This window comes from Pleurodeles waltl, chromosome 2_1 (genome assembly GCF_031143425.1).
Source record: "Pleurodeles waltl isolate 20211129_DDA chromosome 2_1, aPleWal1.hap1.20221129, whole genome shotgun sequence".
NCBI classification, from domain to species: domain Eukaryota; kingdom Metazoa; phylum Chordata; class Amphibia; order Caudata; family Salamandridae; genus Pleurodeles; species Pleurodeles waltl.
In genome coordinates, this window is record NC_090438.1 from 284,437,960 (window position 1) to 284,460,251 (window position 22,292).

Sequence of the window (22,292 nt, forward strand, 5' to 3'; positions counted from 1 at the left end):
AAACCAAGTACAAGTATATCACAACCAAACATCTATTGACAATCTTATTGAAACTACTGTCCCAGACCCATCCATTCCTCTTCGGGATTTCTGGGAGAGGAAAGTTAGGCATTAAGTTAATTGCTTTCTCCAACAACCTGGTGAGTACTGTCACATACGTCCGCCAAAAATGAATAATTTTGGGGCCCGTCTAGAGCATATGTAAATTATCAGCATCTAGACCAGCACAGTGAAAGAAAAAGGGAGGCAACAATTTATTAGAGCACCATAATGGTATGGAGGTAGTTCAGCTGTATCTAAATGGGATGAAATAGTTTCTCTCACATGTTTGATTTATAATAATGTATTGATAATGTTGATATTGACAAAGCAAAGTGTTACACTATAATCATTCTTATGGACTAGTTTTGCAATATTACATTATAATATGTGTACATTTACTGAGATGGTAACACCCTGACAAAGCCAGTAGGCCTTCTTTATGTGTAATGACACCCTCTTATATTGTGATGTTGAATCTGGTATGGGTGGCGGTACTGTGAGTGTAGGGTTCTGGACCCTCTCATAGGGGTGTAATGTGATATGAGGGTGTCACCAAAAGTATTGCCATGTACCAGATGTACATATTTGTAATGTAATGCATGGGAGCTAGTAGTGTGTGTATAATAAAAGTAATTTTCCTTTTAAAATAAAAAGGATTGACTGAACAACAATGTATTTAGTGAGTGGTATTGTTGCGTAACAGAGAGTTGGGGTTACCAGCCACACCACCTTCCCTTTGTAGGTCTTGGATGCTGTGCTTTGCTACCCTGAGCAAGTCAAATGCTTCAATAAGGTACATGGGGGCACATTTAAGAAAGTGGCGCTGCACTTAGTGCAGCGCCTCTTTCCTTAAGCCCCTTAGCGCCCCCCTACTGCCACCATGTGTGCACCATATCTAAGATACAACGCACCACGGCCAGGGTAGGGGGCAATAGCATCATTTTTCTTGACACTATTGATGTATTCTGCAGGAGTAGTACCAAAATATTGGCACTAGTCCTGCAGAGTACATAGGGGCCCATTATAAAAAATGAAAGCCCCCTTTTAACGCCTGCTCTGAGCAGGCGTTAAAAGTGTCGTATAAGATAATGCAAAGAAATCAGTTAGTTTTCCTTGCGCCATTTTTTTGGCCCCCTTAATGGGGGAATGCCCCCTTTGCATAGATTATGCTAGGCGCAGGCATAATGTAGCGCAAAGGGTTACAAAGTGGCGTAATGCATGCATTACGCCACTTTGTAAATATGGCACGAGGATTTTGGCCTTGTTGGGCCATATTAGCGTCAATATAATGACACTAATGTGGCGCAAGGTGGCGCTAGGGGCTTATAAATATGCCCCATGGGTCCCAGTAAAAAGACAAGAGTGTGAGCGTATGTGTGTGTGTCAGTCATAGTTGGGAGGAATGTTCTGTGTTGTCCTGAAAATTGTTACTCACATAGGACCCATTACCTCGAACTGGCCATTTTTATCCACTCTCAGAACTAGAGTCTGCAGGGTTCTCATCCATTTTCAGTTGTGTTTGGAGCAGTTGACGATGACCACAACGCCTTCCTCACCCAGTACTGGGCACCAGCACTAATGTTTTGGGGACAGGAACATATTTTTAATCATCAGACTTTGACCTAGAACAAGAAAAAGAAAGGCAGAAAAAGGAGAAAGAAGTACGAAGACAAAGATACAAACTCAATGACAAAGAGAGTAACCATGGATGAAAAACATAATTTGAGAGACAGGAAGTGTGGAGAACTGAAAGAAAGCGGGATGAGGTGCAACTAAGGTGACATTGGCCTTTGGCAACTCCAACATTATTCCGTGCTTGCGGCGGACTTCTAAGGACAACTTTGGGCCCAGCACTTTTCTTTATGGATGAAGTGCTACTTTTCGATTCTATGTTCTAATTCACCGTCAAATCAAAGCATTTTGCATTTGATTTGAAGAAGAATTTTCTTTTCCTCTCCTGTGCAGAAAGACTTAGATATCCCAAGTGCTCTGCCTTACCAGGTGACTACAACTTGCAGGTTCCTGCTTGCTTCACAATATGTTTGAAAATGTTGATCTATTGGTCGGTTGCTCTTGCTTTCCAGACACACCAAAAAAGCCGTCTGTTCAGGATTATGCCCTAGACGTCTGAGTGAGATCTTACCAGGCCACTCCCTCTCCTTTAGCCTCAGGACCCTCTGTTTGACAAGTCCCTGGGCCAGCTGCGCCCCGTCCTATGGGGCAGAGTGGCCACGCCCTCCACCTTTTGCCCCTCATGAAGAGTGCCTGTCAGACTGAGCAAAGGTCAGCCTGACAGACACTCTTCATGTTCAGCTCAGACAACCAGGATCGAGACATGCGTGATTTGTGCAGACTCCTGGCTACCTGAGCTGAACTTTACTGGGCTGAAGAGGTCACAGCTCCTAGGGGCGTGACCTCCTTGGCTCAGCAAAGGTGCCTCGAGGCCTTCCCCCTCAGTGATGAGGGGCAGCATTACCTATTGACTGCGACCTGGCCGCTTCAGGTTTAAACCCTGAAGTGCCCAGGGCGAGTGTCAATCAGTGACACCTGGTCACAGAGTGGGGCGGGGTAAGAAGTCTCACTGACCCCATCCCACTCTGTGACGATGTTAGGACTGCTGCCTTCCCTCATTGGCTGACCTAAGGCAGCAGTCCCGCACCTCCTGGGACCTCCGAGCTGAAGGTTAGTGTGTCTGTGTTTTTTAAATGAATGTTTGGTGCGCGTGTATATGTTTGAATGTTGATGAGTGTTATAAATGGATGTGCGTGCGTATGTGAATGAATGCCTGTGAGAGTGCTAAAATTACCGGCCGCCACTGCCCTGGGCACAAGCAGGATTTTTTATTTAGGTATCCTACTTTGGTAAAGGCACTTCTGTGCATCTCATTTGAAAAACACTGTCTGAAAAAGTTGTGTTTTTGCACACGCAATGAGCTAATGCTGTGGTTAACTACTACAGAAGCTGATGGTAAAAATGTTCTGATCTGAAAAATGACATCATTTTGTGGCATTTATTCAGTTTTTTCTCTGGCGCCAATGTTGAAGGAAGTGCATCAACATAAAATGTGTTTCCTACAAATATAAATTCGTTATCTGCCTTTTGAAAAGCAGCTGCCTGAAATGTCTTTTCAGATGAGGGCAATCGAGAAGAAACATGTGGGTTTCCTTCCAGCCACGATCCTGCGCCCATCAACAAAATACTTGCATTCCAGACGTTTTGTTTTGCAGACTTTAACAAATGCATTGTAATGACTTGATTCAATTATATGTACAGCCGAAATATTATCCAAAGTAATGCCAAAACAAGCAAAGAATTGTTCGCTATTTGTGACTCGTTTTGCAGTGGGGAATGATATTTTGCGACCTTCTGTCTCACCCAAGTCAGCAGGGAAAGTGTGATCTAGTGATAAATGAGCCTGGTCATGCCTCAGTTAAGTCAACTGGGCTTTTGGAGTTCCATCTGATCTAGGTGGATGTGTCTTAGAAGTATTGCTTGTGTACAAACCAAGTACCAGCAGTATCGCAACCGAACACCTGTTGACAATCTTATTCAAGCTACTGTCCCAGACCCACCCATACCTCTTCAGGATTCCTGGGAGAGCACAGTTAGGCATGAGGTTCATTGCTTTCTCCACCAACGTGGTGAGTACTGTCACATACTTCTGCCAAAAATCAATAATTTGGGGGGGCGTGCCAGACCATATGTAAATAATCAGCATCTAGACCAGCGCAGCAAAAGGGAGGCAACGATTTATTAGCGCACCACAACTGTCTGGGAGCGTAGAAAGCGGTATGGAGGTAGTTCAGTGGTATATAAGTGGGATGATATAGCTATTTCTCTCACATGTTTGATTTATAATGATTTATTAATAATGTTGATATTGACAAAACAAAGTGTTACACTATAATCATTGTTATGGACTAGTTTTGCAATATTACATTGTAATATGTGTACATTCACTGAGATGGTAACACCCTGACAAAGCCAGTAGGCCTTCTTTATGTGTAATGACACCCTCTTATATTGTAATGTTGCAGCTTGTATAGGTGGAGGTACTGTGCGTGTACGGTTCTGGACCCTCTCGTAGCTGTGTAATGTGATATGAGGGTGTCACCATAAGTATTGCCATGTACCAGACGTAGATATGTGTAATGTAATGCATAGTAGCATGTGTGAATAATAAAAGTACTCTTCTTTTTAAAGGAAAAGGGATTTACTGGACAACAATGAATTTATTGAGTGGTTTTGTTGCGTGCCAGCGAGTTGGAGTTACCAACCACACCACCTTCCCGTAGAAGGTCTTGCATGTTGTGCTTTGCTACCCTGACCACGTTAAGTGCTACAATAAGATATATGGTTCACAGTAAAAAGACAAGTGTGTGTGTGTGTGTGTGTGTGTGAGTATGTGTGTGTGTCAGTCATGGTTGGGAAGCATGTTCTGTATTGTCCTGAACACTGTTACTCACATAGGACCCATTACCTTGAACAGACCCATTTTTATCCACTCTCAGAACTACAGTCTGCAGGGTTCCCATCAATTTTCAGTTGTGCTTGGAGCAGTTTAAGCAAAGACAGAAACCTGCACGCCACTTGGAATATGGTGATCAGTTTTCTCTCACTCTTTGTAACAGAGGACGATGACCACAAAACCTTCCTCTGCCAGTACTGGGCACCAGCACTACTTTTGGGGGGACTGGAACTTATTTTTTAATTATCACACTTTGATCTAGAACAAGAGAAAGAAAGGCAGAAAATGCAGAAAGAAGGAGGAAGACAAAGATACAAACTCAATGACAAAGAGAGTAAGCATGGATAAAAAATAACATTTGAGAGTCAGGACGTGTGTAGCACTGAAAGGAAGAGAGGTGAGGGGGAACTAAGGTAACGTTGGCATTTGTCAAATCCAGCATTCCTCCGTGCTTGCGGCGGACCTCTAAGAACAGCTTTGAGCCCCAACACTTTTTTTTGACAGATTAAGTGTTACTCGAATTTTCTATTCTCTGTTCTATTTCATCGTCAAATCAAAGCATTTTCTATTTGATGTGAAGAAGAATTGTCCTTTCCTCTCCTCTCCAGAAAGACTCAGATATCCAAGTGCTCTGAGTCACCAGGTGGTTTCAACTTGCAGGTTCCTGCTTGCTGCACAATATGTTTGAAAATGTTGGTTTCTTAGTCGGTTGCTCTTGCTTTCCAGACTCACCAAAAAAGCCTTCTGTTGAGTATCATGCCCTAGAGGTCTGAGTGAGATTATACCAGGCCACCCCCTCTCCTTTGGCCTCAAGACCCTCTGTTTGACAAGCTCCTGGACACAAGCAGGAATTCCTATTTAGAAATCCTACTTTGGTAAAGGTACTTCTGTGCAGCTCATTTGAAAAACACTGTCTGGCAAAGCTGTATCTTTGCACTCGCAATGAGCTAATGCACTGGTTAACTACTGCAGAAGCTGATGGCAAAAATGTCCTGATCTGGAAAATGACATAGTTTTGTGGCATTTATCCAGCTTTTCCTCTGGCGCCATTATTAAAGGAAGTGCATCAACATAAAAATGTGTTTCCTGCAAATATAAATTTGTTACCTTCCTTTTGAAAAGCAGCTGCCTGAAATGTCTTTCCAGATGAGGGCAATCGAGAAGAAACAAGCGGGTTTCCTTCTAGCCACGATCATTCTACTGCGCCCATCAACAAAATACTTGAATTCCAGACGTTTTGTTTTGGGTTATTTTCAACAGACTTTAAAGAATGCATTGTAATGACTTGATTCAGTTAGAAGTACAGCCGAAATATTATCCAAAGTAATGCCAAAACAAGCAAAGGAATGTTCGTTGTTTATTTGAAAGATAAATTATTGAATGAAAGATTATTCAGAAACATTCAGAGAAAATCCTTCAAAATGTAGTCAGATTGCTTACATTTGCATTGATGCAGGGGAAGATTGCTCTGCCATTTTAACCAAATGACCAGTCATGGTATGTTGTGTTTTATGTATCATAGTATTAATTAATTACTTGATGTCGTAGTGCTTCATATGTTGACAGATGTCTGATATTGTCAGTTTCCCTATTTATCTCTTGAAAGTCCTTTCGACTTGCCCCGGGTCTGAAGGTGTGCTGCTATATTGTTCGGAGGGTATAGGTTGTTTCCAAGGTGGTGTTTTCGGAAACTTGACATCTTCTTACTCAACGTGAGTCTGGCGGATACACGTCCAGGGTGCTGCCACTGTGACTTGTTTCGCAGTGGGACTGAGATTTTGCGACCTTCTGCTTCACCCGAGTCAGCTGGGATAGTGCGATCCATTGATAAATGAGCCTGGTCATGCCTCAGTAAAATCAAATGGGCCTTTGGAGTTCTGATCGAGGCGGATGTGTCTTAGAAGTATTTGTAGTGGATTAGTTGAAGCTGTTCCTTGTATATTATCCGCAATACTTAAGGGCATAATTGACCAGATTCAAATGGTAGAGAATTCCAGATTGTTGATCATGGCCTGTGCTGAGCTCAGTACATAAGCCTTGCCTGCTTCTTCCTTGGAATTGTTCTTGGCAAGTTGGCACTAGCTTTTGCTGCCGCTCAGTGGTATGTGAGGACAGGGGAGGGAAAGATGAGGATGGTATGGTAAAATATAATGTGGTGCGGTGTCTTGAAGGAAGTGGCAGGAGGTAGCATGGCGCAGTTGGAGTGTTGCGTAATAGCAGTCAGCTATCATGCGTGGTGTGCATGTGGTGACAGGTGGTACAATGAGTGATATGGGAGTGCTGTATAGTGAAATCTGTATGATGTGCTACACTGTTTGACTATCTCACGTTTCTCTTTGCATCGCCTCTCAAACTTGGAAAAAGTGCTGCCATTTTAAAAGAAAAAAGTTTGTTTTGATAAATTTACACCCACAAAAGATGAGAGTTAACTGATTTTCACAAGTGCACAAAAGAGGATCTTATTGCTGCAAGTGCACAAAAGATAACCTGCCTTAGTCATTAAGGCACTTACCTTATTCATCGAGGCATACACTGCAATCTTGAACTCCAACCATATGTCTGTGATGGCTCACAGGACAACTACTTGTTTTGGTGTGCTGCCCTTCTGTTGATCTGCTGTCCTAGATAGCGTCAGTACGATTGTATTTATTTGAAATCGGTTCCACGACAGTAGTTGTTGGCTTCCCGAGAAAAAAAAATACGAAAATAGACCCTTTACTGCTTGTTTTCAAGATTTCAGCCTTTGTGCCCCCAGGAGAGAAGCCTGCTGTCTCATGAGGGTAACTAATCCTGATCGACGCAATGCAGGCAAGCCAAAGAGCACGCAGAAGAAATGCAAGCAAATTGTGCGCTAATTGTATACTAAAATCATGTGTACTCACTTCAAGTTTTATGATAATACCAATACTGAATGATGCCTGCCTCTTGCACTGAACGTTCTCAGTGTATGCCATGTTTAATGTGTCACCTTCCCCTCCCTTCTTCCCATGCACACGTGTTTAGTTTGTATATATCTACACGTTTGATCATCTTCATTTAAGAGAGCAGATCTGGCATCATCACATTTCCCTAGATGTCTCCCAAAATATCTCATGCTCCTGGGTGCCCACATTCATGGACTAATAGAACAACAGATTTTCTTTATGTTCAGATTCTACGTAATTTATAATGGGGGAGTAAATGGAGCTCTCGGTATACCCCGTAGTCCGCAGGACAAAAGAAAGTAAAAGGACGAAAATAAAATATTACCTTTAGCTGGTAAATATTCTATTCTGGCTGCCCCAGAAAGCAAACTAAAAAGAGTGTGGTTTCCAATGTGCAGTACATGCTCTAAATGCGGACACTGATAATTGAAGACTACTCATTTTTTTAAACAGAAATCAAACAAAGATGCACATAGATTGGAGGATGAAGCAGTGGCAGATATGCCTCGCTAGGGGGAGATATCTGGAAACTTAAAAAGTGGAGCGAGCAGACAGCGTGGTTAGTAGACAAGGATGCAGCTATGAGACCATGTGGTGCTCTAGACTAGTGGTTCTTAACCTTTTGACTTCTGTGGACCACCACTTAATAATTATTAGAAACTGTCCCCAAATTAATCATTATTGGGATCTGGGGACCACCATTGAGTAATTACTGGAAAATTCATCAAACAAATATACAAATAAACAAATGATGACATGTTTTATTTCATTAACAAACATAAAAATATTAAAAAATCTAAAGTTTAATTTTAGTTGAAAGTTTGGAGGTTTTTTAAACTTAATTGAGGCATCTCATCATCATCCAATCTAAATACTGTATGTACTGTATAAACTTGCACAACTACCATGAATCAATCTGAGAGTACGACCTTCATTTTCAACTGTACGTATTACCTCTTTATTTATATAGAATTTATTAATCTGTTATTATTATTTCATTTTGTAATCAGACATGGTACCCGTGATTAGGCTTTCGGGACTTCGGGGGATACCTGGACCACACGTTAAGAACCACTGCTCTAGACTATAAAATGACAGCAGACTGCAGAAGAATCATCTTATACAATCAGGGCTGGTGCAAGGATTTCATGTATACTGGGCAAAGTGACATTTCCTGGATTATTCCCTGAAAGGGTCCTTTTAAATGTCTCTAAAAACAATCGTGCACACCAACTGGGGCACTGAATGCAACTTTGCCTTAAAACTGGCTCTAACACAGTAAACTAAGTATATGGCAAGCAGGAGGCATGCCTTGGGAATTTTTGGGGGGATCCCAGAGCAAGGAGTGGTTACTGGGCTTAGACTGCAAACATCAAAACCTTTTACCACAGCTATCTTGAAGTTTAATCCTACTATTAATCCCAAAATGGAACAGCAAGTAAACCCCTTTAGCACTCAGTGCTTAATTTAAGTCAATGGTTTCTGGTGCTTGGCATTGGCACCTAATTGTCAACACCAGCACTTATGGAAGTCTGCTGCATGGTGGCACTGCTTGCCTAATTTACATATGAGCACAAGAACAGCTGTTTATTAACTGAATATACATTAAAATAATAATATCTGCCACCTTAGCCATTCTTATTTCTTTGGGGGCCTGGAATAGTACAAATTGTCACACTTGTAGAAGTGTCAGTAGTTGTGTTTGTACTGTCGCTGGCATGGGCAATGGGTGATGCAAGCTGCAGTGGCCTCCTGACAAGCACCCGGGCACTTATTGTTTTACAAATTAATCACTGTTAGCACTAACCCTCCAGGTAGTTGCAGTTCAGGCTCTGTGAGATGGTTTAAGGTTAGAAACTCAGAACTCAATGAAATATTCTCTAACCTAAATCAAGGTGTAGCTAGTGTTTTCTCTTCAAAAGGAAACAGTAATTTACTTCAGCACACAATGATCAGTGGGTATTTCAGTTGGTATAGTTATCAGATAGCAACACAAAAGGATGATGGACAGAGTGCTGAACAACGCAAACACTCACCCCCAGTCACAGATCTGGGTTTAATCCAACGTTCTTTTGTTCACTATGCCACCCCAGTTTGGACCCAGTCATATACAAATCAGTCTTGACCCTGTTCCTCATGGGAACAGTCCAGCCCAAACTGCCAAGCCAGGTCCTTCACTGTGGTTTGGATGCAGCCAAGACTGCAAGTCAGTGTTTAATTTGTAAATACAAAAAGGACCCAAAGTTCTCAGCTGAAACATGCGGCCCTTGCAATTAAATTTGCGATCACGGAATACTGAGGCAGCGTGATCCTGAAGCCATCTCGGGCCTCTTTCATCTATTTACAGCCACTCCCTGCCCCTTCAGCTCACTCTTGCAGCTTTCTGCTTTCTCCCTTGGTGACGCTTTTTCAAATTTCTCTTCCTCCGTCTTTCCCATATGTGTCTTTTGCTTGCAGTAAATGCGTAAGGCAGAAAAACAGTGCCGTCCCTCAAAAATAAGTGCCAGTGCCCAGCACCGGAAACTCAAATTAAGCACTGCTGCAAGTACAGGTATCGGACGGTTGCACGCTGCAAGTTAGACTTTTGGTGTATTGGGGAATTTAGTGACTATTCATGAAGGGTTGCTGCTTACCCTTTTCCAGAGTTGAGGTTAGCTAAGTCCTGGTATAATGTTTCCCATCCCAGCCAGGTGTCTCAATATTTCATAGTACCCTTATGCCCTTGGTTATCTTTATCTGCAGGTAGAGTCTACAAAAGCAAATAGGAAGCAGGGGAGTGCCACTCTCGGCGGTGTGTCTCTTCGCACAGCCCATCCAGTGGAATTGCATGGACTCTGCTGTGTTTAGTGTGTAATCTTCAATGGGCCCAACTACAATCTCACAACCCAGACCAAGTGAAGAGCCTGCCCTCTGTCCAAGCATTGATGAAGATGTGCATATTGATCCACATACTGACTGTGAGGAACAATCTTGACCTGGTGCAACACACCTCCCGGTACTTCAGTACTTCGGGTGAGACCGTTGAATGTACATATTGATGCACATATTGACTGTGATGAGCATTCCTGACCTGTGCAACACCCCTCCTGTTACTTCAGTACTTCAGGTGACACTGCTGAATGTGGGAAAACCTTGCAGGCACTATGTCTTCGTTTGCTGGGAAACGTATAAGGTACATTTGTGGTTTCCTTGGGACATCGGCTTTCAAACACACTGCAAGAATATTCAGGTCTCAGGACATCACCCGATGGCCTAGCAATGCTGATCTTTTACAGTGCCATAGGTGGCAGCTTCAGTTCACCCTGCCTCAATTCCTGAGAGTTCCCTTCTTCTAAGCAGTATCATGCTCATGCAAAGGCACCTCCAATGCCCCTCTGATGCATTCGGTCACCTCTTTTCTTGAAGGCAGACATAAGGTTGTTCCTCCTGGCAGGCTACCAAACTCTTGAGGTTTCTGGTCCTGAACTTAGAAAGGTGCGTTGGTAGTCAATACCCTATCTGTGGCACATGAAAGAGTTGCTCTGTTACTACTGCTGTGGGGTCCTCAATTCTTTTAAAGAAATATTGGCCCCTAGCTGGTAGTTTCTACCCAATACTTATAATAACACAGACACAGTTTTTGTAGTCCACAAGTTCACTCAGGCGTTCCTACCTCCTGTTACTTACAGAATAGTCCAGCAAGTTTTGTTTTACAGTGAAAGAAGGAAGGTCAGGGGCAGTGCTTAATTTGTGCTTGTTGTTTCCGGTGCAGAGCACCGGCACTTATTTGTGAGGGTCGGGGCTTATTCTTATGCCTCAAGCATTTGCTGCGAGCAAAAGGCACATATGGGAAAGACGGAAGAAGGAAAAACTGAAAAGCGTCAGAAAGGGAGAAAGTAGAAAGTTGCAGGATGAGCTGAAGGGGCAGGGGTGGCCGTAAATGGATTGAAGTGGCCCGAGATGGCTTCAGGATTACGCTGCCTCAGAATGTAGTGCTGGTAGATTTAATTACAGCAGCCTCGTGTTTAAGAGAAGGGCTTTGAGCACCGGCACCTCTTTATTTACAAATTAAGCACTGGTCAGGGGAGATCCAAAACAAAGATACAAAAGAGAGTGGATTCAACCACTTATCTACCACCGAGTCTATTGGTGGTAACACTTTTCAGAAACAATGGAGCATAAAAGGGAAATTAAATTTCCCTGCAAATCAAAAGGACTTTTCTGTCTCCACTCCTCCACACCTTAGAGTCAGGACTATTATTCAGGTAAGCTTTGGAGAAGCAATGCAATTCATATCAGGTCTGGGTCTCCCTAACCTCCATCTTATATACCACTTTGGTTCAGGAATTCAGGAATTCAAAATGGATAGCTGGGTTACCACAGTCACATGTAGAATGCTTGCTCCGTGCACATTCTGATGTATATGTGTACTACACTCATTCGTCATTTATGTCCCACTGGATGGAGTGAAGGACCCGGTTGAAGGGCATTGACAGACACATTTAAAACAGGAAAGAGGCCAGTGGGCATCTCTCCAATGTAGAGAACAGGTATGCAGGGCTATCCTGTCATTTGAATCTGTTGCTGCCATCGCTCTCAGTCTTCTATAGCCCTTCGAGCTGACTGTGGTCATGCATGGACAAATGATAGAGCACTTGGGGTGCCCCACCAGACCACACAGCTCAGATCTAGATTGAATTCCATTTCACAAGAAACCCTCAAGGCACACCCATGATTTTCAAGGGTGCTGAGGTGAAAATCATAAAATCAACTCTCTAGCGCCAGACCTTTTTTGCTGTAACACATACTGATCCACATTTGTGCCGTCAGCAGGAAGTCAATGCCAACTATAGAAGGACTGAAACAAAAAAGAAAATTGTAAATTGATGTAGTGATATCCAGGCATTTTAATAACAAGAAAACGCATGGACACAATTGAAGCAAAACACTTCTGTATACTATATAATTGTAAAAGCATCGGTCTTAAAATAGTTGTCTGTAGAACGTTTGGGTCATGGACAAAAGTGCTTTCCAATTACAGTGAAGAACACCCTCGCTATTTAACTCCTTGAACACTCTTTCAAGCCATGAAGGCAGTATTGTACACAATCCAAAATACACATCCTTTACCATCCTGTCTTGTCATTTAGTACTGTGTGAGACTATAGTGTGCAAAAAGCTGTGTGAACATATATTATACCAAAACATATTTGGCAAAAACACAGGCCCCAAAGCACATACTACCAAAATCTCTCCCTTACATAATATCTCCATGCACAAATTCGATTTGCACCTAATCCTATTATCAAATAGGTACAAGAAGCAATTGGTCCGTAGAAGGGTTTAGAACAGTTCCCCACCAGTCCTAGAGATGCAGCAGGGAAAGGACTGACAGACTAGTCTGCTGCATTCCTTTTTCCAAGCTCGAAGCAGAAACACAGCAGAGTAGTGAGTCTACAAATATCCACTGAGCACGCAAATACCCTGAATTTTGCCCCAATCAAGCATGTCCAGCGGGTGTCTGAGAGGCAGTGATGAAGGCGCGGGGTGGGGTCTGCGAAAAGGAGCAGTTTATCCAGGACGGTGGCTGCAGGCTCAAGATGAACCCTGACATGAATTAAGACCACCCGTACCAGATCCCCGCCTCCTACTTTCATTTCAGAAATGTCACATGCTCAACCAATGAGAAAAGCAGGTAGGATCTGGCATGGACACAGTTCACAAAGAAACCATTACTGACCCCATGGAGTTCCTGCCCATGCTGCTCTTGTGTGCTATCTCCCACTGAGCCTAGTTTGACCTAGAGCCCACTGCCAGACCTTTCCTCCCACAGCCCTGGTCTTCTAAACAATAAGTCTCGGCCTCTTTGGGGCTTCTGAAGAAAAGACCTGCAGCCAGCAGCCCCCAGTCTCCTGATGCCTAAGGAGGTCTAGCATCATGTGGGTGGTACGTCCTGGGCCAGCAGCTCTCTTATCCCATTGCAGTGGAGCACACTCACTTCTCCCAGCCTATGACCAAAGCTCCATTCTCCTGCGGCCAGCATCAACCTCCTCTCAACTTGGCAGCTGTAAAACACTTTCTGCGCTAACTACGGCAAAGTATTTTAAGTTGAAGACACTGACTTAGGAGTATAGCTCGCACCATCCATATGTGATTCTAACACTGATTAGAGTACGTGAAGTAGATGATTGGTAGATCCTAGGCCCTGATGAGAGCATGAATGATATTCAATAATTGTTTAGAAAACTCAGGCCACACTGTACAGTGTGAGACTCGTCGCCTGTGCAAGAGTCCAGAACTGACTTCACTTCATAAGTCACACAAGGTACATGGCTGTCTCACTGACTTAAGCATGTTACATCCATGAACTGTGCAACAATCAGAATACTGAACAGTGGGTGAGATATCCCTCATCAGTATGCATGTCTAGTGACAGACTGCAGTATGTAGGAGTGGTATTAGCTATATCATAAAGCTATAGGATATTCGTGGCCCTAGACCGCAACGGCAATTTGCCAAGTCAGTAAGAAGTATGCATGTCTAGGAATGCACTGCACTGTGTGAGATTGGTCGGCTGCAAGCGCTTCTGGCACTGAATGCAGTTTGTCAGCCTCATCAGTATAGTAGAAGATTTGATGCATCTACTGCAGTTTGTCAGACCCATAACCTGTAGGGGATTGTAGACACTAACTGTAGTGTTTGGATCCTATAGTATATATAGGATTCCAGGCACTGAACATGTTTGTGCTAGCCGGACAGCTGTAGGAGGCTCACAACCCTGGCTTGAGTGTGTGAGACTCATCTGCTGAATGAGACTATGAGTACTTTCTGCCATATGTCAGACTCATTAGTTATACAATATTTTTTCCACTAGTTCCATCTATATGAGATTCATTAGTGCCACTTTGGAACCAACAAGCTTTAGTTCATTTATGAGAAAATTGTGCAGGAAAATGTACCATGTGTGCTGTTTGTTTTTTAAATGTTATCAGGGAGCGAGGCCCTCTTCAATACAACAAAGAAAGTCTCTCTCGTTTACTGGCATGATTATTTTAGAACAACACAAAAGGGCGATGGAAGGAGTGTTGAAACTTTTCAAACATTCACCCCCCCAGTCACAGATCTGGGTTTAATCCATCATTCTTTTGCTCACCATGCCACCCCAGTTTGGACCCAGCCATATGCAAATCAGTCTTGACCCTGTTCCCCAGGGGAACAGTCCAGCCCGAACTGCCAGGCTCCAGCTCACTGTGCCACTGGATTCAAGCTAGCCTGACTGATGAAGGGTGATACCCTGAAACCGGTCCCAGGATGCTTGTTTCCAGTCCAGAGAGGACCTCGCCTTGGGTGAGTGTTTGCTTTGTTCAGCACTCGTCCATCATCCTTTTGTGTTACTATGGTTATTTTAGAGGAAGGTATTTATGGGCCATCACTTTTAAATTTCACCAAAGAATACTTACTCCCAATTTACAGCTTTGCCGTTGCTCTGTTGCGCCCTTTGGCACTTTATCTCTGATCTTCAGCACAATAGAGACCAGAATAACAACAACGACTAATCTAGCAGGAGCACCGACCTCCCTCGGAGCCGAGCCACGACATCGCTTCTCCGGCTGGCACTGTTGCTGCGGCGTCTGGCTGGACCGCTGCCAAACACACACTGACGGGGCCTATGCTGCTCTGGGGAGCAGAATATCAGAACTCAGGGTGATCAGTGCTGGCAGCCTGCTTCAGGAATATTCATTCTACAAACTGCCGAGGGTGGCGGAAGTTACATCACCCACTCTTTGACACCCGATGCTATCACAGAGTGGGGAACTTGTCGCCTTTATCCGCGGATTATCTCCAAGGATGAATCCTGAGGCTCGGGTTAAAAGATTAGTGCCAGGAATAACACTAACAAAGGGAAGGTAAAGGGTAGCGCCCCGCGCCCCACTACTCCTAACAAACGCCCATTGTGTGGTTCAGAGTTGGGTAGTAGCAGAAAATACTGCTTTTGTTCCAGGAGGTGCGCATTACTGGTGTCCATGACAGAGCGCCGAAGTAGAGGCCTTCTTGTTTGCCGAGCCTTCTTGTTTGCCTTCTTGTTTGCTGAGCCAGCGAGTGTGCAAACCCCCTGACGCGCTGTCTTCCTGGGCTTTCTGTGCAGGAGGGCAGCTTGCACACATCTCCTGATGCCCACCCTACAGCAGGTATTTCATGGACCGCTAGGGGTATTGAAGGGCGGCAGAGTTGCTCACGAGCATCCCTGTGACGAAGAACACACTGGCGTGCGCTGTCCCAGGCGTCTGTCCTCCTGGCTGGGAGGGACGCTGGTAACCCCAGTGCAGCATGGTGGGCTCAGCCGAACACCAGCCATCCGGGTCCTCATCCTTCCCGGTGTGAGGGAGCTGCCCCACTGATCCCACACCCGGAATTACCCATGCTGTGGGGATCGGTAGTTCGGGTGCGGGATTCCAAGCAGTCCCCTGAGAAACGTGGAATGATCGTGGAATGATCATGGAAAGCGGAGCTTGCACGCCTGGTTTCTGTGAAAACTCCTTAAATCTGGGCGGAAGCTAACAGTGGGTACGTGGATTTAATGTTTTACATGTAATCTTGATTCGGCCGGTAAATGGCGGCTTTAGCCTTGTCCTTCTTCCTGCGGACAAACACAAGATGTTGCGAAGAAACGTGCACTGCACGGCTGCTGTCTGAGAAATGCCTCTGGTGTGTGCTAGGAAACTGAACTATCAAAGTGCGCAAACTCCATGTCGTCTAAGCGCTGGAGTCATCATTCGTGCTCAGGCATACAACTTTACCATCACCATGTGCAGCATTTAATCAGACACCCTTCTGGATGCAGAGCGCTGCCCTCGGAGCTGTCTTATTCAGAGGGCAGAGTGTTTCACTGCCGCTGGACTCAGAAATTAGAGATGCCTGAAGTAACCCGTACAGGAAAAGGCAGTAAACTAATCTGAGCTCATGCTGAATGTTTCTCTTTGGGGTGTTGAAGGCTGCATTTCAGGCACTGATAATTAGAGTGACTCATTAAACCGGCAATCTTTGAGTGATCAGACTTCATGGGTTCTTTAATATTGGCACAATATATCCTCGTCTCTGATTCAGTGTCCTTCCAAAAAAAACTCTAGAGCCAGCCTTGGTTTTCTGTTTCTGAAAGAGGTTTCTGCCTAACATTCTGAGTCACTGGGGCAAAGCGCCGTGAAGCGTGGAACGGATTCTCAAGGTCGTTGAAGGCTGTCACAGGCTGAAGCCAGCTAAAGAAGAGCCAGGGCTAGGCTACATACATATCGAAGCACAGTCATTTTACCCTAGGTCCTGGCAATTTTCCCCGGTAGTGGGAAATTTGTCAGTGGAATTTGCGCCACGGAACAATTAAAAATGACATTTGCACCAACTAGTATCCTCGTTCATGCAAATCTTTGCTAGAGTGGTAGAGAACTGAAGTGGACACCACGTGTATCAGGCGCACAAGCAACCATTTTACTCCAGCACCTCAAACACATCCTAATTGTGAACCAAGGAAGGAATTGTGCTAATCCCTATTTGAGAATATGAATTGAGTGGTCCTCGATATGACACAGAATAGCTGATTGTCTTATGCATCACCACAGGACAGGCGGAAGACAAGGCTTTTTTCCCTGAAAACAGTGAGCAAATGGATTACGTGTTTCACTCCAACCCCTTATTGTCAATGATTTCTTAGACGCTCCAATCCCCTTTCATGGTGAAAATATTCTAGTTGAATTGTTCAGGGCAGTGACATTTTTTTAATGTAATGTATTACGAAGATTTGGTGGATCTAATCTTAAACTTGTAGTTCTAGTTTTGTTGTTGCCATGGTATTTTGAGAGATGAACTGTAATCATTGTCCCAGTGACGTTGAAGGATGCCGCAGTTTCTTCATCTTGCTACATTATTGAATAGGTCACAGATTATCCCTCTTTTTTCACACCTAATCAAGCCTGTTGTAGAGGAGTAATTATATCAAGAATATCCTTCAAATGCCCAATACAGTTCTTTAACAATAAGTGTGGATCCCTACTTGAGGAGCAAAATTTATTGGGGGAAACAAATTTACTCTACAGAGCTGATGATAAAGCCTCTATATGCTTAGCGAGCCCATGGCAATTTTAGACTGGCCAACCCTATATATGTACTCAGTGAACCTATGGCAATTTAGGTCTGGTGATCTCCATATTAGTTGAAATTGGGATCAAACCAATGCACCACTTAAGGTCACACAAATGTGTTCTTGGCAGGGCACTGGTTAGTGCTAGGACATGTTCTTGAGTAAAATTGTGCCATGGCCAAGGCAGTATTGTTGATCTAAAGTTTGGCACAGCTGAAGGAGTGTCTCCGGTCCAATCCTAAAGGCTGTAGTCCTTAAATTTAGAGCGATCCTCCTGGCATATTGAAATGCATCTTTTTCTGGTCTTTTCCCAAAGGAAAATGAGAGGGGAGTGCTTCTGCCCCAAACGATCAAATGTGTATTTAACCTATACATCCATTCACTCACTGACAAGCTATTGTATAGAAACGATCTTCCTTCATCCAGGCCATTGGCCAGAGAGGGAGGCAAAAAGGGCTGTTGCAGCTGTTTGGCTATCTTGCAAGAACCTACACTAAAAAGTCTAACCCTGGAGAAAGAATACTCAACAAAAATATGAAGCACCCGTAGGGGAATTAGTGTTGTGACCTCGGGGCATGAAAGAGTTACAGCTGACTCCGAATCTACACAAAACAGAGGAAGGAAAGTGCAATGGGTCCATGCTGGAGGCACATTCGACCCCGCAGCCTATACGTCAGTTCTCGCTCCGTCCCCTCTATTCATTATGCACTTGCTTAGTGGCTGCTGATAACACGTACCCACTAGAGCTACTGCTCTCGGTTATCATGAAAAGAAGATTTAAGCCATTTCAGAAGCCGAGAGCCTTGAGATGACATCAGATTTAGGAATGTGGGGTTTGGAAAGCAGCAGTCACATTTATTTGTTTCTTTATTTTTTGTCTCATAAGTGAACGATGTGGAATTTCTGCTGGGAAAGCTAAGTATTTTAAAAGCCTTATTTGGTAAAAGTTTATACTAACCACATGTGCAGTACTAAGCTTTCACAATTGTTGTACATGAGTCAAAGTTGGAAAATGTTGACAATAGTGTTCGAGTAAGAAATATGTGCTGTTGGAATAAGCCGTAAATAGTTTGAGATTATGAAACTTGGATCGCTGCAAGTGGCGTACTGTGATTAAATGGTTGGACATTATTTGATGTCCTTATGTGCCTCTTTGCCACTAAGTGTGAGAATGCACTTATATACGTCTTTCTCATCAGGTCCGTGCTGGCCATACTGCCCCTATGGTATTTTCCCAGTGAGCTACATGTTAAGGGGCTGTTTTCGGAGTAGGATGGGATACCATGACCCATCCAAGGCGCTATGGTGCCATTCGAGTTGTGGCACTGTGGAAGTTGTTTGAACATTTTGCCAAGGGTGATTTTGGTTTCCAGACCAGTCCTTCTCATAATGCCATTTAGGATAATCAAGAAAAAAGTGCACCATTCTTTGATCTAGCAACCCATAACCTCACCTTAACATGGGTCCGTTTTAAATGTGGGTTTATTTCTATCACAGGCATTTTGTACTCTATTAAGCTATTAACATATCCAAGTAAAACAAATGACATGAAAAACGCAACCCCTCGCAACCATTCACATTGTCCTCAGCTCTCCCATCCATTCCGGACAGCTGCTCACACAGCCTCAGCCAACCAACCAAAAAACTCAAAATATCTACATCTACAATCACTAACCCCCAGCCTTGGCATTTCATAGCACTCTTCATATCCGCAGCCCACGGACTACACTTATCACATTAATGTCACACCATCCACTTGGCTGTCATTCATGCCCTCAGCCACCCTCATGCACCTAGCACCCCCACCACTCGACCATCAGCCTCCCAGGTCCAAAATATGGAGAACATTTCAAACTCCAGTCTCTGACGGTTCCTACTTGGGAAAACACAAAGCTGAGAACATGGCCCACTGACCACAAGTGTTTGGGAAGGTACGAAGATAAATCTCTTCATGGAATTTCCATCGTAAGAAAAGCCACAACTAGCAGTCTTCATTCTCAGCCTCAAACTAAACACACTGACAAACCACACACTGATGTTGGTGAACATCGCAAGACCTAATCAGCTACAGGGCAATAACCACATGACACAGGCGACTAGCAAACAAACGTGTGCTAACAAATGACCCACTGACCAGTCAAAGACAATAATTAGGGAAGATCGCAAGCTCCAACCCCCCTACGGACTTAATATGTAGAATTCGACAACTGGTAGACAACTCTCTGCAAAGCAAGGCAGCTGTCACATCCAACAGGGTGTGTGTATGTAGCAAATATGTTCCTTTGTAAATGACTCATAACAAATAGGAGTAAAATAAGATTTGGTCATTAATGCAAGATTAGCTACCACTTCATTGTTCTCTTCTGTTCTCTCCGTTTTACTTTTCATGCAACTCCCTCTTTTGGGTCAATATAATAAAACATTTCCGAGAAAGAGCAAATTTCTAGAAAGACTTTCAATAAATTAATTGGCCTATATCAACTATTGTGCAGAGCAAAAATAGGGTTCACAGTGGCACTGATTTCCATAACTCTGGCTATAAATGTTGTCGAAAAAAATGTACATTAATATCTACAGTTCAGAAAGAGTGGCCTATTTTAGGTTGTCCCTATTGAGTACCTGAACCCGATACCTGCATGCAAACTTAATACCTTAATCAATATTACGAATATTATTGTATTTAGTTATTTTAGTGCCTCCCAGACTGGTTAATTCCGTAGACGACCAGCACAGTTCTTCATAATGGTGTCATTCTCATCTCCCAGCAGAGATGATATAACAGTGAGTAGGGTTGCACATTTTCAGATGCATGGTCTGTTCCTCACTGTAGGCCCAAGCAGTCCAAATGCAATCGGTAGTGGGAATGCATACCGTGAACGGGCGATGGAAGACCTGTGAATTCGGTATACCAACACTGCTTTCTTTTTAGTGGAAGAACAGAGGGCCATCTTAGCAGAATTGCAGTGTGTTTTATGGCCTACATTTCTGAACACCTAAGATGGAATAGCTAAATTGTGTCTATGTTCTGTATAACTGACTGCTTTGCATTAATATTTTATGTTTTATATTGGATAAAGTACACGTCAAAGAGCTGAATTTTTTATCCCTAATTTATCTCCAAAGGTCACTTGAGTCCAGAAAAGCAAGGTGTATGCCAGTGTCTCCCTCAGTCTTTTGGATAATGATGTCAAATGCTGGTGCATATTGCTTAACACAGCTGTAGCTGTCAGTAGTGCAGCAAGCACAGTGGCACTGGGGCAGAGAGCTGTGAGTAGAACACTGTATCGCAATTACGGCTTTCTTATAATAATTTTTGGGAAAAGAGAGGCCATTGTTCCCTCTTTGCATTAGGTCTCTTTGCACCTCTGCAACATGGAAAATGCAACATGGGATCCCTAGCGTAGAGGCCTCTAGAAACGACCATGGAATAGCAGCGGTCAGATGCTGCAGTACCCAACGGTGGGGACTTTTAATACACCTACAGTTTCAGATTGTCAGGAATGATCAGACAAATAGTACTGTAATGTATATACTGTAGATATACAGAAGCAATGGAAATAGAGATGCAGGAGGTGCTGCAGCACTCCCAAGATGACCTCACAAGAAGTCCAGTAGAGGAAAGGGCAATTAGGAGGCCTTTGCGTTTAGGGTTTTTTAAATAATCTTTTTACATTTGCTAGGAACAATGTCTTCTGGCAGACTACTGCTTATTTAACCCCTTGGCCGCCAAGGATGCAATGTTTATATCCAGAGGCGCGGTGTTGAGGTGCCACGGATGTAACCATTATGTCCTGGGATCGACCCTCCGGGGAAGCGCTAGTGCTCGCTTCCCCTTCCACCCCACCCCCACCCAATGACATTAGCTCGCAATCGCACGCTGACATCATCAGAGGGTGCCAGACGCGCTGGAAGCTATTTGCTTCCAGCACGCTGAGGGAAGAGAAGGTGAGTTTCTTCTCCAGCGGGGGGTTGTTAAAAAAAGGCATCGGGGGAAAGGAAAGGGTTTTCCTTTCCCTCAATCTCTCTTTCAGCATTGATCGGGAAAGCAAGAATGCCCATTAGACACCAGGGATTATTGTTGCGGGGAGTGGCACTTTAGGCAAGGGTCGCTCCCCTAAGGGGCATAATGTTTTGCACCATTTCTGGCCGTGTTGGGGGCAGATTGGCCTCTTATTTTTAGGATGAAGCCACCGAGACGCCACGGATTCTTTTCTCCTTTGTTTTTTTCTGTGTTGTGGGGGGCACCCCTTTGGCAAGGGTCACCCCCCCCAAAGGGGGAAAAGCACTGCTGAGCAGTTCAGCCCCCCTTGGGGGCAGATCAGCCTATTTGTTTTAGGCCCATCTGCCCCCAAGGGGGGCAGAATCCACTTAGCACCAGGCATTGTGTGTGTGTGTGTGTGCTTTGTGTTGGGGGGTGGCCCCTTGGGCAAGGGTTTCTCCCCAAGGGGAGGCAATATTTTATTTACACCATTTCTGCCCACCTTGGGGGCAGACTGGCCTATTATTTTTCAGCCCATCTGCCCCCAAGAGCAGAAGCCACTAAGGCACCAGGGATTTTATTTTTTTGTGGGGGGGCAGTCCCTTGGGCAAAGCATTCAGCATAGTACTGGTGGCCATTTCTGCACCCCCTGGGGGCAGATCAGCCTAGTTGTTTAGGCCCATCTGCCCTCAAGGGGGACAGAGATCTCTAGACACCAGGGAAAAGTTCAAAATGTTTGGAGGCGGGGTGTTTGTCAACTGGGGAAGTATT

At 44.1% G+C, this 22,292-nt stretch overlaps 1 protein-coding gene across 2 annotated transcripts in view; it reads right to left on the reverse strand.

Moving 5' to 3' along the window:
- Positions 1 to 22,292, reverse strand: part of FHL1 (four and a half LIM domains 1) — a 292,568-nt gene that overhangs the window by 256,168 nt on the left and 14,108 nt on the right. Inside the window, exon 2 of one of the 2 annotated variants that reach the window (XM_069212483.1) lies at positions 1,492 to 1,664. The exons of the other annotated variant lie outside the window; for it this stretch is intronic. The gene's annotated coding sequence lies outside the window, so the exon portion shown is untranslated. The remainder of the gene's footprint in view (positions 1 to 1,491; positions 1,665 to 22,292) is intronic. 2 annotated transcript variants of the gene reach the window in all.